Consider the following 15439-nt stretch of genomic DNA (forward strand, 5'->3'; position numbering starts at 1 on the left):
AATAACTATGAAATGTTCCAGGACTGAGCAAACTTTCATTTTGCCCTTTTTTTTTGTTTTCTAAGCAAAATCAATTTAAATATAAATTCTATGAGTTTTTTCCATTAAAATACAAAAATCATTTAGGAATAGAAGGAAAAAACTAAATTCTTATAACTTTTTTTTTTTCACAAAAGTACAAGTAAGTGATTAGAATGGTGTTTCTCTGTGAACTGCATGGGTATTTTGCAGATTGGTATCAGAAGAAGCACTGTTTGTTGCAGTTACAATCAAGGGGCTCCATAATAATCTGGCATTTTCTCAATGTTAAACCTATGATTGATTATACATATTGGTAACTGCAGGGATCTTCAATACTCCTTACTTGCGATCCTGATTGCCTATAGCCTAAAGGTAACATTTGTGCTGAGTGACCCTCTGGATTAAGAAATCCTCTGCATGTGTTACTTTTGTGTATATATGGCAATCATTCCCATCATGGGATCTTGGCAATCCTCAGGGCTCCTTGGTACTTCTGTCCCAGCTTTTCAGTCTCAGTCATTACACTGTCAGTTATTCAGGGAATGCATTTGGCATACAGACAGTCCCTCATTGACTGCATTAAGTCCTTCTTGGCTTTGATGGAGTAGTTGATAAAGCTAGAATCACCCAAAATGTAGTAAAGGGGGATCCCAGTTGTGTGTTATATTGGAAGAACAAATAGGATGGATGCTGGAGAATTTCCTCTTTCTTGGAGAGCACTGGGTTTTTTCCTTCTTTCTTTTTTGACTTTAATATATCTTCTTTTTATTGTATTTTTTCTTCTTAGTATGTTTTTTCCCTCTTCTTTGCAAGCAAATTATGACTCTCCTTTAGTCATATCTGCTTTAGAAATGCAGCTGTTTCAGTATACTCACAATCTCTCATCTAACTGAACAAAACATTGACTTCATAGCTGCATATTTCCTTTTCCTTTTTTTTTTTTTTGTATTCCCATGTTGGAAGAAGCCTTTCTATACCTACTGCCACTCTTTTTTTTTTTTTTTTTTTTTTTTTTTTTGCAAGGCAAATGGGATTAAGTGGCTTGCCCAAGGCCACACAGCTAGGTAATTATTAAGTGTCTGAGACCAGATCTGAGACCGGATTTGAACCCAGGTACTCCTGACTCCAAGGCCGGTGTTTTATCCACTACGCCACCTAGCTGCCCCCTGCCACTCTTTTTAAAAGGCATTTCCAAAATGGCAAACAAATTTAACAACAATAGCAGATTACATTTCCATAGATCTTTTATAGTTTTATTTCCTGGGATGTTGGGGTGTTTTGAGATCCAATCCCATAACATTTTTTTAAAACAACAGTAAACTCCAGAACTTGGTTGCTATTGCTGCTTCTTGGTTTACTATCTTGTCTTGGACTGGGTCCTCTACCACCAGGTTAGCTTTTGAGAAAGGGATAATAATAACTGATGCTCATAAAGCATTTTAAAGTTTTCAGGGTCCTCTTAACAATTTTTTTTTAGGTTTTTGCAAGGCAAATGGGGTTTAAGTGTCTTGCCCAAGGCCACACAGCTAGGAAGTGTCTGAGACTGGATTTGAACCCAGGTACTCCTTACTCCAGGGCTGGTGCTTTATCCACTGCGCCATCTAGCCACCCCTCAGGGTCCTCTTGACAGTTATGTCCTTTGATCTTCATAGTGCCCTCTGAGGTAGATTCTATAAGCAGTATAATTATTACCATTTGAATGATGAGGGACCTGAGGCTCAGAGAAATTAAGGGATTTGCCCATAGTCACACAGCAGCAAGGAAATGTCAGAAGCATCTTCCTAACTCCATGTTTATCACTTTGTCCCCTGTGCCATTTTTTTGTTACCTTGATCCTTTCTATTTTTCCCTACTACCTAAAAATTGCACGTGACCCTTCTTTAGTTGATAAAGGTTCTACCTCTATATGATACAGAGGTACATGTAGGGAAATAAAATAATGAACAAAAGTAAAATTATGTGAGATACTTGGGCCTTATCACTTGTATCCAAGTGATGCTATCTGTATTTTTTTCTGACAATCCTTCTACCATATATTTTTCAAGGGAAATGAAAGCAGCATGGTATAATTTAGTGATTGCCAGACTTTTTTGATAGCCACAACTGTATTCCCCCACTTTAGAAAGATGTTCCCAAATACCATTTGAACCCTTAATTTCCATTTTGGATAAGTCTCTATCTTTGGACTATGGACCAATTTGATCTAGTGTATAATTGATCCCTGCTGTCAAGATGCTGGAAACATCCTATTCTCTGTGGTTTAGTCTCTAAAATGGAAAAAAAAAATAAAGCTTACCTCCTACTTGTCTCACAGGGATTTAGGAAGAGCTTCCATTCCAGATACCTTCTGAGATGCCCAGAATGCAAATAATAATAAAATGTCAGCCTTTGCATCTAAAGATGGTGCTACCCTCCAAAGACCATATACCTGGAAATATTTTTTACTAGTCAAGATAATTTACTGATACTTTCTTGCCTACCCCCTTCCTTGCAAGTTCACAAGACCCTTGGATAAAGAGAGGCTCTTTTGGGATCCACCCCCATGACATTGGCTTCAACTGCACCTGCAATAAACATCCAGACTGACTATAAGTTCCAGCGACAAAGATTTGCTAACAGTGGAAAATTCATGATAATTTTGTTTTTCCTTTCTCAGGAGGTGGGAGAATAATCATGTTTTATAAAAAATTGCTGCAAATGGTCTACTTTTTTTCCTAGCAAATTGTGGAGGTTAAAAAATAAATTTGGAAGGTTAAATCTAAGAGACTGATTTGGTTTTACCTGCTGATTTACAGTTTTTGATTCCATTTAAGCCCTATCTGACTAGTTCTGACTTCCTATAGGTTTTAGATTAGCATTGGCAGGATGTGTGCTATATAACTCTTTGAAATGTGATTCTCCTTAGCAGAAAGGAATTTGCAGCAATACTGCAAAGATTATAATCTTGGATCTTCCTGTGGTGAGATTTATAACTTTGACCTTAGTCACTCTCTCTCTCCTGGAAGAGAGTCACTTTAAGTTACCAGTGACAATAGTTTTGAGTTATTAGGTTTGTGCGAATTGCCTCCTATAATGTCAGAAGCGTGCTTCCTGGTAACTGGGCAGTATTAGCTATGTGAAATAAAGTGAATTTTAATGTCTACTAAAGGCAGTACTCTGATATATGAGCCACCTCCATAACAATGAAGTTTAACTGCAGAAAATGTTAACACCAGATCAAAACCCCTCCCAAGATATCTGTTAATTCATAAAACTCCATGAATTCAATTTTAATAAAGTTGAAATAGTCTCTGAAAGCATCTGGCTAAGGGAATGAAAAGGAAGAATTAAAATCCAAAGTTATGACTGGATTAACTTTTTGCCAAAAATAATATAGGAGATCATTTTGGGAAGGTTATGATAGAAGGCACTATCACAGTGGTTAGAAAGTTATAAGTGTCACTAAGACCCGGACTCTGGTACTGCTTCTGACACATACTGACTGTGTGGCCCTGATCCAGTCTTAATCTCTTAATACCTCTCATAGAAATTCCCTTGATGTGTATGACACTCTCTTGAATTTGTAATAAGCATATCTACTCCACACATATGAGCATGTAAACAGCTTGAGTGTGTTGGTCTGATTACCAAATACTTGCGAAAATACTAGCTTAACTTTAACAATAGAGCAGCTAGGAGGAGTTCCTGAAGTCAGGAAGACTCATCTTTCTGACTGTAAATTTGGCCTCAGACAATTACTAGCTGTGTGATCCTGGGCAAATCATATAGCCCTACCTCAATTTCATCATGTAAAATGAGTGGGAGAAGGAAATGGCAAGTCATCCAGTGTTTTTGTCAAGAAAGCCCCAAATGGGGTCATTAAGAGTTGGATACAGGAGTAGCTAGGTGGTGTAGAGGATAGAGCACGGGCCTGGAGTCAGGGGGACCTGAGTTCAAACTGGACCTCAGACACTTAATAGTTACCTAGCTGTGTGACCTTGGGCAAGCCCCTTAACCCCACTGTCTAAAATAAATTAGAAAAAAAAGAGTTGGATACAACTAAAGAATGACTGAACAACAAAACAATTAATTTTACCAAATGATTATTTGTACTGGTCAGGTTGCCTAGACCCTGAAATATGAAGCCAATATATCCCTATATTGATGCAGACAACCTTGTTTTTTGATTACCTTAGAAAAAAAGAGTTGATTGACCAAAAATAAAAGTGGGCTGCCCTGAACTGTTGCCTCTTTTGATCATGAAAGATTTACCTGGAGGAGACCAAAGTAGAATCAGGAAATGTAACCACAGATATTTTTAAATTTTAAAAATTATAACCACAGACATCAGAATAATCCTTGTAGGCTTCCTAAAGCCCAGAAGATGCTAATTGTATTCCCACAAGAAAATGAACTCAAGGGTTGGTCTCTAACCATGCTTACCAGATTCAGGTTCCTACACAACTTTAACCTTGGACCTTTTATCCTCCACCTTCTCATCTGCCATCCTCATTTCTGCTCTCCAGGGGTAGTAAAACATTATTTTGGGCAATTTGGATGTGCTTTTTCACTGAATATTTTCTATTGTATAGATGAATTAGAGTAGGGGCTGTCTTCTCTCATAAAGAACTGATTTATTAAGATAATTGAGTATCTTATGTCTATTAAAGTAAACAAAAGCAGTATGAAAAATCACTGTAATGCCTTTTCTTTCCTCAAACAGTAGGCATGGTTTTGGCTATTCTTTTTTATGTCATGCTGTGGGGATTGTATTTAATAAATAAATAAAAGAGCCCTAGGTAACCTTAACCAATATAGGTTTCATTCTCTGAAACTGTTAGTTGTAGCCTAGGTGACATCTATACTGGTAGATAGTTTCCTACACGGACAAAATCATAGATCTGATTCAAATCAGTCAGTTAATAAACATTTAAACAATAACTATTTACTATGTTAAACATTGGGGATACCAATGTGAATAAAGAGGGACAGTTTCTGCCCTGGAGGAGCTTTCAATCTATTGGGAGGAGACAATTCACAAAAGAAAACTGAAATGTTGGAGTAGAGGGAGAAGGAAGGAGGTGAGGAAGAGAAAGTACCTGACAAAAGGAATACAGTGAAGTCAGGCAGGAAGTAGTGTAACAGCTGAAAAATGAGAAGATATTTAAGCTGTATTCTTTCCTTCAATAGAGGCTCAGAGTTCATTCCCCCCTCCCCCCTTCAATCAGAGAGGAAGAGGGGAGTGATGAGCAGGTCTACCGAGGCTGATGCTCTCATCTTAAAGGATGATGATAGTTTCTGAGAAGCTAGGAAAGTTAGAGGAGTCAGTGGGAGAAGTCTTGAAGTAGTGTAGCCAGGTAAGAAATCTCATTAACATTCAAGTAGAAAACAATGATATTTATTTGCATGAATTTATCATATTCCCAGGGCCTCATTCTTGTTTGCAAATTAAAAATGAAACTTTTATTAATGCTTAACTTAGACCAATAGTCCAAGGGCAGGAAGTGGAGTCTAGGTAAGGATTTGGTTTTTAAATTCAGTTCTTTTGCTGCTGATTTATAGATGGGTATGTTTGCTCAGTCCAGTGGAAAGAAGATTGGAAATGACATCAGAGGACCTAAGTTTGAGTCCAAGTTGTATTTTGATTTGTTTAGCTTTTTGAGACTGGGTCTCCCTATCTCACCCAGACTGAAAAGGTAGCAGACACTCACTGGGCCAATCCAAACATTAATCAGCATGGGAACTTTGACCCCTTCTGTTTCTGACTGTTTGTTCCTCCTTAAGCAGTCTGCTAGCTTTTGACTCCTGGGGTTTCACCATATTGTTCTAGACAATGCAAACACCCAATCAACTTAGCCTAGGACAACTCAGAACTTTGATCCACCTGCTTTAGTCCTCCCCCGCCCCAAAGCAAGGTTTACTGACCCATGGATATGTTTCTTACTGCTTATAAGACCTTGTGCAAATTCCTTTCTGGTCTCAGTTTCCTCATTTGTAAATTATATGGGGGTGGCTAGGTGGCCTAGTGGATAAAACACCGGCCTTGGAGTCAGGAGTACCTGGGTTCAGATCTGGTCTCAAACACTTAATAATTACCTAGCTGTGTGGCCTTGGGCAAGCCACTTAACCCCATTTGCCTTGCAAAAAAAACCTAAAAAAACCTGTCAAAATATGTAAATTATATGTAGTACATTGGGAAGGAGCATTGGATTTGTAGTTCAAAAGCCTGGGTTAAAAATAGATATTAAATGAGTAGCCTCAATAAGATTAAATGCAATTTTATTTGATTTTAATATGTTTATATATTACTATACATATGCATATGCATATACGTATACACACATATTTATAGTGTGGTTTTCCAAGTCAATATGCAGCCCATAGAGATCCTTACAGTTGGTCCTCATTTCTATTTGAGTTTGACACCCCTGGTTCAATCCCCCATCATTGCCTTCATGACAGTGAGCAAATGACTTAAACCTCTCTGGACTCAGTTTTCCTCACTTGTAAAGATGATCTAGGGAATTTTCATCACTAAGACCCATGCCTGACCAGATAATCTCTGAAGCCCCTTCCAATTATCTCTAAATCTGGAGATAAATGCTATGTAGGTATTGAAATGTGTCTCCTCGACCACTAGATGGCGCCCTTGCCTTGTGTTGCTACCCCCTGGATGCACAGAGTTCTTTGAACTTCAATGACTTGCTTTGAAAACCAAACATGCTCCCTAAACAAAGGGTCACCATCCGTCCCTCTGGACTTCTGTTTTTACTTTTATAGTCATGTAATCAATATGTTGAAAGAGTAATTAATTTTTAACTTCAGTCCATGGGGAGATCAAATGTTGGTGGGCTTAATGGGTAGAACAGGTTTTGAGTATTCTGGAGAAACAGTGATAAGGCAGAAAAGTAAAGGAGGAGAAGTTTCCCGTTGCAAAAATTTGTGCCACCAAGCACTGTTACTAATCACAGAGCACCAGGGCAGGATGACCACTGCCTGTTTTCCTTTTATTCTTGGGCTCTTTCTTTGTATGTTTTTGCAGATCTGTGCTGTGTGGAGTGAGACTTGGGTTAAGGATCAGGACAAAGTGAGCTCATATTAAGTCCTTCACACACACACATACAGACATACACACAAACACATTCTCTCACATACATACACACCTCACACTCATTCTTACACACTCACACACATGTACACACACTCACACTCATACACACACAAACATAATCACTCACACTCACACACATACACAATACATTTTCACAGTCACACACATACACAGTTTGAATGAGAAAATCAAAAATTGGCCTGCAGATGAGTTGTTGGCTTGCAGGCTTGAGACCCCCCCCACAATGTTATAAAAGCCCCAAACTTCTCTTCATCTTTTGTAATGTTTACTGTTTAGAGATAGAAAATATCCCTTCAATTCATCCTCCACCTAGCTGCCAAAGAGATATTCCTGAAAAGCAGCTATGCCTGCTTATTGCCTTCATCACAATGCAGGTTGCTCCGATTGCTGTTTAAAGCCTTTCACAACCTGACTCCAATCTAAATTTCCAGGTTTATTTTCTATAATGCTTCTTCACAAATTCTACACTTTAGCCAAACTGCTCCATTTACAGGCATCTGATTGATTAATGCATCAGTTGGTGCTTAATAAATTCTGATTGATTGAATATATTAAATCTCCAGCCTATGCCTTAAAATGTACTCACCTCTTACTATTGCTTCTTAGAATTCCTAACTTCTTCAAAGGCTGAACACTACCTCAGAGGGTCCTGATAATAGTGGAGTCGTAATTAGTAATAGAGGCAAGGTGAGGCAGACCTGAGACTCACCTCTTTGTGTGAAGGGTTGAGTCCCTACACCTGGCTCATACAGTAATCATATACTCTCTATTCATTCTCTAATCATGAGTATGCACGCAACCCTTCAGCAATCAGAGGTAAGACTCAGCCCTGCCTTACCTACTGCCCCCCTCACTGAACATCCTGGGCATCTCAGACTGAACAAACGCTTCTTGAGAAGAATTCTTTCACTTTTAAAAGTTTTCTAATCTCCAGCTTTTAGCACAATGGCTGCCTGGGGGATAGCTAATAAATTCTTGTTCCTTAATTAGTGACTTGCCCAGGGTCATTGTTCCTTATTAAATGATTGAAAATATATTTGAGGAACTATGGTCCAGTGGAAGCAGTGTATAGCTGAAATAAATCTGGCAGCAGGTAACTTATACTAGATCTCTCTTTCTCTCCCCCTTCCCCTCTCCCCATCCCTCTTTATCTCTCTCCCTCTCTATCATCTCTATGCATACACACACACACACACACACACACACACACACACACACATATACATATATAAGTATGTTCTTACTAGATCCAGAGTCGGTTATAATTTATTTATATTTAATATAAATGAGTATATATAAATAACCACAATATAAATAAATGAAACATAGATTTCTATATTAGAAATTTTTAGTTAGCATGGTACCATGAATAGGTCATTCTTTGAGTCAGAAAGAGCTGGGTTCAAATCCTATCTTTGATTCATGCTTGCTGTGGAACCATGAGCAAATCACCTAGCTTCTTCATGCCTGAGGCAACTCTCTAACTTAAATTACAGAATAGTTTCCAATCTGCCTTCCAAGGGGAATTTCCCCAATGAATTCTTCACAATAATGATAATAAGAATAATAGGCAATATTTATAAAGAGCTTATTATGTGCCAGGAGCTAAGCACTTTATAATTATTAGCTCATATCCTCACAGCTATTCTGGGAGGTAGGTGCTATTATTATTATCCCCATTTTGCAGTTTAGGAAACCGAGTCATATGGCTATTTAAGTGATTTGACCAGGGTTACATAGTTAGGAAATGTCAAAGACCAGATTTGAACTCACATCCTCCTGACTCCAGAATTGGTGTTCTATTCACTGTACCACTTAACTGCTCGATGAAATCACAAATTAGGACTAAGAATTATTAATCAAATTTTTTTATGTGAGCACTTTTATTTTTGCACATTTATATGTAAATATACATAAAAATACCAACATATCAAAGAGTGTATGTATATATGCCCACTTAAATATATATATGTAGATTATATATGTAATCTCATTAACATTTTTTTGATTTAATTAATTTATTTTGAATTTTACAATTTCCCCCCTAATCTCACCTCCCCCCCCCCCGAAGGCAGTCTGTTAGTCTTTACATTGTTTCCATGGTTTACATTGATCGAAGTTGAATGGATGAGAGAGAAATCATATCCTTAAGGAAAAAAAATAAAGTATAATAGAGATAGCAGAATTACATAGTAAGATAACATTTGTTTTTTTTTTTTAAATTAAAGGTCTTTGGTCTTTGTTCAAACTCCACAATTCTTTCCCTGGATACAGATGGTATTTTCCATCACAGACAGCCCCAAATTGTACCCGATAGTTACACTAATGGAATGAGCAAGTCCATTAAGTTTGATCATCCCTCCATGTTGCTGTTAAGGTATACCATGTTCTTCTGGTTCTGCTCATCTCACTCAGAACCAGTTCATGCAAATCCCCCCAGGCTTCCCGGAATGTCCATCCCTCCTGGTTTCTAACAGAACAGTAGTGTTCCATAACATATACCACAATTTGTTCAGCCATGTCCCAATTGAAGGACATTCACTCAATTTCCAATTCTTTGCAACTACAAACAGGGCTGCTATGAATATTTTTGTACAATGATGTTTTCACCCTTTTCCATGATCTCTTCAGGGTATAGACCCAGTAGTGGTATTGCTGGATCAAAGGATATGCACATTTTTTTTTTTGGCTTTTGCAAGGCAAATAGGGTTAAGTGGCTTGCCCAAGGCCGCACAGCTAGGTAATTATTAAGTGTCTGAGGTCGGATTTGAACTCAGGTACTCCTGATTCCAGGGCTGGTGCCTTATCCACTGCGCCATCTAACTGCCCTGATATGCACATTTTTATTGCCCTTTGAGCATCATTCCAAATTGCTCTCCAGAAAGGTTGGACTCAACAAAATTTTTTGAAGGATCAGACCCTGTGCCAGGAATGGGGGATACAAAGATAGAAACCAGGAACAGTTCCTATCTTCAAAGAACTTATATTTTGCTTATATTCAAATGAGTTAATAATCATACAATGCTAGCTCAAGTACTATCTAAATATTAGTCATTGTTATTATATATTGAATGATTAAATACATAGAGATTGAACCTATTATTTATGTTGAAATTAATTAATGTTGGGGTGGCTAGGTGGTACAGTGGATAGAGCATTGGCCCTGGAGTCAGGAGTACCTGAGTTCAAATCCGGCCTCAGACACTTAATAATTACCTAGCTGTGCGGCCTTGGGCAAGCCACTTAACCCCATTGCCTAGCAAAAACCTAAAAAAAAAAAGAAATTGATTAATCTTTTGAAATATTATTATTGAATGATTATTCAATTACAAATCAATATTTATTAAAGACCCACCATGTGCTAGACTGCTGCTGCTGTTGCTGTTTGTTCTTTGTCATGTTGAGTGCTTGGAAATATAAAAAAAAAAGGCAAAAGGCAGTCCTTGCCCTCAAAGAGCTTACAATCAAATGGAATTATAAATTATTAAATATAGAGAGAATAGACCTGGGATTTCATTGATTCAGGGAGCTTTCTGGAGGGGATCTTTATCTACGCAGATCAGCACTGTATCTACCATTTGTGATTTTGGAGAGTTGTCTGAAACATTGAAAGATTCAGTGACTTAGAGTTCCAGGCAGATTTGTATCAGGTTTGTGTCAGAAGTGGAATTGAATCTAGGACCTTCTGGCTTTGAAGGTGACTTGAGATTTAGTATTAGGCAACAATCAGTCAATAATCATTTATGAAATGCCTATGATGTGCTATTTTCAAAGCACTATCTATTTCCACTACTGGAAAACTCACTGAAAGAATAATAGTTAACATTTATATGGGACAGTTAGGTGGTGCAATGGAGAGAGTACCAGGCCTGGAGTTAGGAATAATCATCTTTTTGAGGTCAAATCTGATCTCAGATATTTACTAACTGTGTGATCATAGACAAGTTACTTAACCCTGTTTGACTCAAATGAGTTGGAGAAGGAAAAGGCAACCCATTCCAGTATTTTTGCTTAAAAAAAAACCCAAACCAAATGAGAACAGGAAAAGTCATACATGACTGGAAAAACAACTGAGCAGTAACAAAAATGTTTCTATACTTTCTAAACATATATATTTATATACATAGCATTTACAATCTGTAGATATTATGTCAAGTGCTATTGAATTGTTGTCTCATTTGATCTTCAAAACAACCTTGGGAGGTAGGTGCTCTCATTATCATCCCTATTTTACAGATGGGGGAAATAGAGGCAAACAGAAGTTAAAGGATTTTCTAAAGACACACAGATAGTAAGGGTCTTTAGTGATATTAGGATTCAGGTCTAGCCTGACTCTAGGTCAGATGCTTTGTCCTCTACACCTAGCCACCTCTGCTTGATATGTATCTTGGACTTAACACCATAAATTAGATTCACTGTGGGTCATTACTTTATTTTCTTTTCAGTCATTTGTAGAAACCTACAAGATTTTTTCTAAGTAAATAGGTCAGAGAAAGAATTAAAAATCAAGCTAAAGGCAAACCTTTAAATGGTCTCAATGCAGTTGGTTTCCAAAGTAATACTTTCGGACCAAAAATTTGTTAACTTCTGGTCTTAAAACTTCTAGTTGAAGACTAGAGGAATTGGGTTAAAGAAAGGAGGTGACATATTGAAATGTGATTAAAGGGGAATATTCTGTAATCTTTATTTTATTTTTTTATTACTGGTTCAATCTGTATTCCACTTCAAATGAACTACTCTTTTTTTTAAATTAAAGATTTTATTTTGAGTTTTACAATTTTCCCCCCAATCTTACTTCCCTTCCTCCCAACCTCCAACAGAAAGCAATTTGTCAGTCTTTACATTGTTTCCATGTTGTACATTGATCCAAATTGAGTGTAATGAGAGAGAAATCATATCCTTAAGGAAGAAAGATAAAGTATAAGAGATAACAAGAACAGACAATAAAATAACAGTTTTAAATGAACTACACTTAAGTCTCAGTTTACCCTTCTGTGGTTAGCACCAGGGTTAACCTAGTCAAGTAAAGTAGATAATTCAATTTGGAAAATATTAAGTATTTATTGAGTGCAAAGTATTGTGCTACGTCTGGGACATATGAATAAGAAATAAATGACAAAATACCCAGGTAGATTTCAATAATATATATATATATATATATATATATATATATATATATTTACATACATATATGTATATATATATATACACACATATACATATATAAACTATAATTCCATAGAAGAAATGTTTACTAAGTACTATTGTACACTGAGACTGACTCAAGTCAGCTTGGTGCTTCATGTTTGAAATTAGAATGAAATGGGTTATTCATATTCCAGATAATGATGAATAAAATTAGGTTTAATTAGTTATATCAAGGAAGCATTTAGTTATTGATAACTCCCCTACTTCTGTTTTGGCCATATTGGTCTGCTGGTCAGCAGCTTAAAGCACAAGCAACTCTCTTTGTGGTCTCCCAATAACTATGCCAGTAACATAAACCTTAGTCTATTCAGCTGATGTGTCTATTCACTTTATGGTTTCAAAACTTTTAAGAAACCTATAAGGCAAATAATGCTCCCAGAGTGCCAAAAACCATTGAAGACACAGAGACAAAGAAGCAGTAATAAATTAGACAGTCTTTGCTTTCAAGAAATTGTAATTCTTCTGATAGACATAGCATATACATAGATAAGTAATTTGAGGAAGATGTGGGGTTCCAACATTTCAACTGGAAGCCTTCTTGGAGAAGGTGGTACTTGAACTGAGCCTTGAAAGAAGACAAGGTTTCCTGAGAAAAAGAGATAAAGGAGAGGCACATTCTCTCCAAGCAGGATGGCTTGAGAGTCTGTATGGAGGTAGAAGATAGAATGTAGAGTCTGAAGTATAAATAATAATCAGGGTGAAAATATCACTAACAATGCTTGGAAAAGAATGTTGGAGCTAGATTTTGAAGGGCCTCAGACTGAGGGAGAAGGTAATAGAGAGCCACTGATAGTTTCTGAGTAGAAGATTAGCAGGGATCATACTCTATCCAAGTTAAAATATGATCAAATATTCAGAAATAGTATGAAAGATCAGAACAGGGAGAGATAATTGCTTCTAGGAGAGATCATGGGGCAGGTAGATGGCACAATGGATAGAAGAACTGGGCCGGGAGTCTGGAACATGTCTTCTTGAGTTCAAAGAGCCTCAGACTTACTAGCTGTGTCCCCATGGACAAGTCACTTAACTCTGTTTACCTCATTTCTTTATCTGTAAAATGAACTGGAGAAGGAAATGGCAAGCTACTCCAATATCTTTGCCAAGCAAACACCAAATGGGATCACAACTGAAACTGTTTTAAACAACAACAAAGAGAGTGATTGTGAAGGAAGTAGCAACTGACCTAGGCTTTGAAGGAAGAGGATTTCAACAGGTGAATTTGTAGAGATTCAGGGAAAGAGAATTCAGTCCTGACATAGGGTTTGGTGTGTACTAATGCTGGGAGATTGGGGGAGGGGAAGTTATCCAGATAATTCTTTCCACTTTCTTTCCCCCAAGTGCTTTTATCTGAACTCCTCAGATAATTAAGATAATACTGAGAGTATTTCTTGCTTGAATTATTCTGAATAATTGCTTCCTATCTCTACTCTTCCATGCAAGTAGAGCTCTAGCTACTTGTTCCTGGAAAAACTGAACATATTTTGAGAAAAACAGTGCCCAGGCCCCTCTACAGTGAGTTCCATTTTTTAGACTTATAGGCCTCATCTCAGAGCAACTGCCAAAGTGATATTATACAAAAGAGTAGGGACTTTTTGTTTACATCAGAATGTGCTAAAAGACCATCTCACACAGTGTGAAAATGCCTGTTATTCTTGGTAATATTTCATTTCCTCCAAAAGTCCATTTTCTTCAGCTTTCCATTGTCAGCAGATAAAAAAGACACAATTAAATCAAGGAAACCTGGCAACACAGATTTTGGAAAATAAAATGAATTCAGTGGCTGACCTGAACAAAGGGTAATTTATAATGTTGGAAAAACACTACTCTCTCCTGATCCAAACAGTGCTCATGTTAATACAGGGTAGCCCCTCAGATCTTCCTTGCTGTTTATCTTTGAGAAAGGGCAGGGTTTCATCCATAAACCTTGAACTGTTTAGCAGACAATTGATCACAAACATTCTGCAGCAGAGTGAACCCTACACTGGGCCCTGTGAGGATATACAACAGAAAAGAATAAATGTAATCAGTACTCTGTACCACAAAAAAGTTGATTCATGGATTTAGAATAGAAAAGTCCATTTAGTTCGGTTCCCTCAATTTGACAGATAAGGAAACAAAGGTCTAGAAAGATGAACTGACTTACTCAAAGTCACATGTAATAATCGAAAGAAATGAGATTGAAACCTAGTTCTTTTGCTCCAGATCCAGTATCTTTCCATTATGTCATAGGTTTATGGTAAGAAAAATCCATGTTTAATTATGATTCAGAGGACCTTCGGAAAAATCCTTTAAATTCAATTTTTCCCCACTTATAACTGAAGGTGATTAGGCTATGATTACTGAAGTTCCAACTCCCAAACTCTTGGATTCTATGATTTTAAAAGTGAAGTTAGAGTGGTGGGGTTAGCTTCCGATTGACTGATTTCTAGCTTTTAATATCTACTGGCTTTGGGAAAATCATTCAACAATATATGGACAATTTAATTTACCTCTCTGGGTCTCAATTTCTTCATTTGTAAAAGGAGGGGATAGGAATAGAAGAACCTCAAATGTTGCCTTTTAGTTCTAAATCTCTGATCATTTGACTTACCTTCTTAAGTCATAGTCAGTTTGCTTATCTGCATTGTTGGAGGGAGTTCTGCTATCAGGAGTTCCCCACCCAGATGAAATCATAGATTTTTCCAGACAGATCTATATGCAATGCAGAGGCTACCAGTAAGAAAAACTAGATGTACAGGTTAGAAAAAGCTGTAAGTTAAAGGAGAAGAGGATCATGTTTTAATGAAAAAGAATAATATTCAATATTTGTACAGTGTTTTGTTGCTTATTTGATAAGGCAGCTTGGTGGAGAAAAGGATGGATCTGGAGTCAGGAAGACCTGAGTTCAAATCCACATCAGCAACTTACTAGCTATATGATCTTGGAGAAGTCACTTAAATTCTACTTGCGCCTCAGTTTCTTTAATTGTCAAATAAGAATAATAAAAGCAACTTATTGTTTTTTAAAAATTTTTTAAATTTTATTTATTTTGAGTTTTAAAATTTTTCCCCTAATCTTCCTTCCCTCCCTCCATCCCTCACAGAAGGTAGTTTGTTAGTC

At 37.0% G+C, this 15439-nt stretch overlaps 1 pseudogene; it reads right to left on the reverse strand.

Moving 5' to 3' along the window:
• Positions 1-269: 269 nt before the first annotated feature.
• Positions 270-10531, reverse strand: LOC141494161 (rRNA-processing protein FCF1 homolog; annotated as a pseudogene).
• Between the last annotated feature and the right edge of the window lie 4908 nt (positions 10532-15439).

Source organism: Macrotis lagotis, chromosome 7 (genome assembly GCF_037893015.1).
Source record: "Macrotis lagotis isolate mMagLag1 chromosome 7, bilby.v1.9.chrom.fasta, whole genome shotgun sequence".
Classification (NCBI taxonomy): domain Eukaryota; kingdom Metazoa; phylum Chordata; class Mammalia; order Peramelemorphia; family Peramelidae; genus Macrotis; species Macrotis lagotis.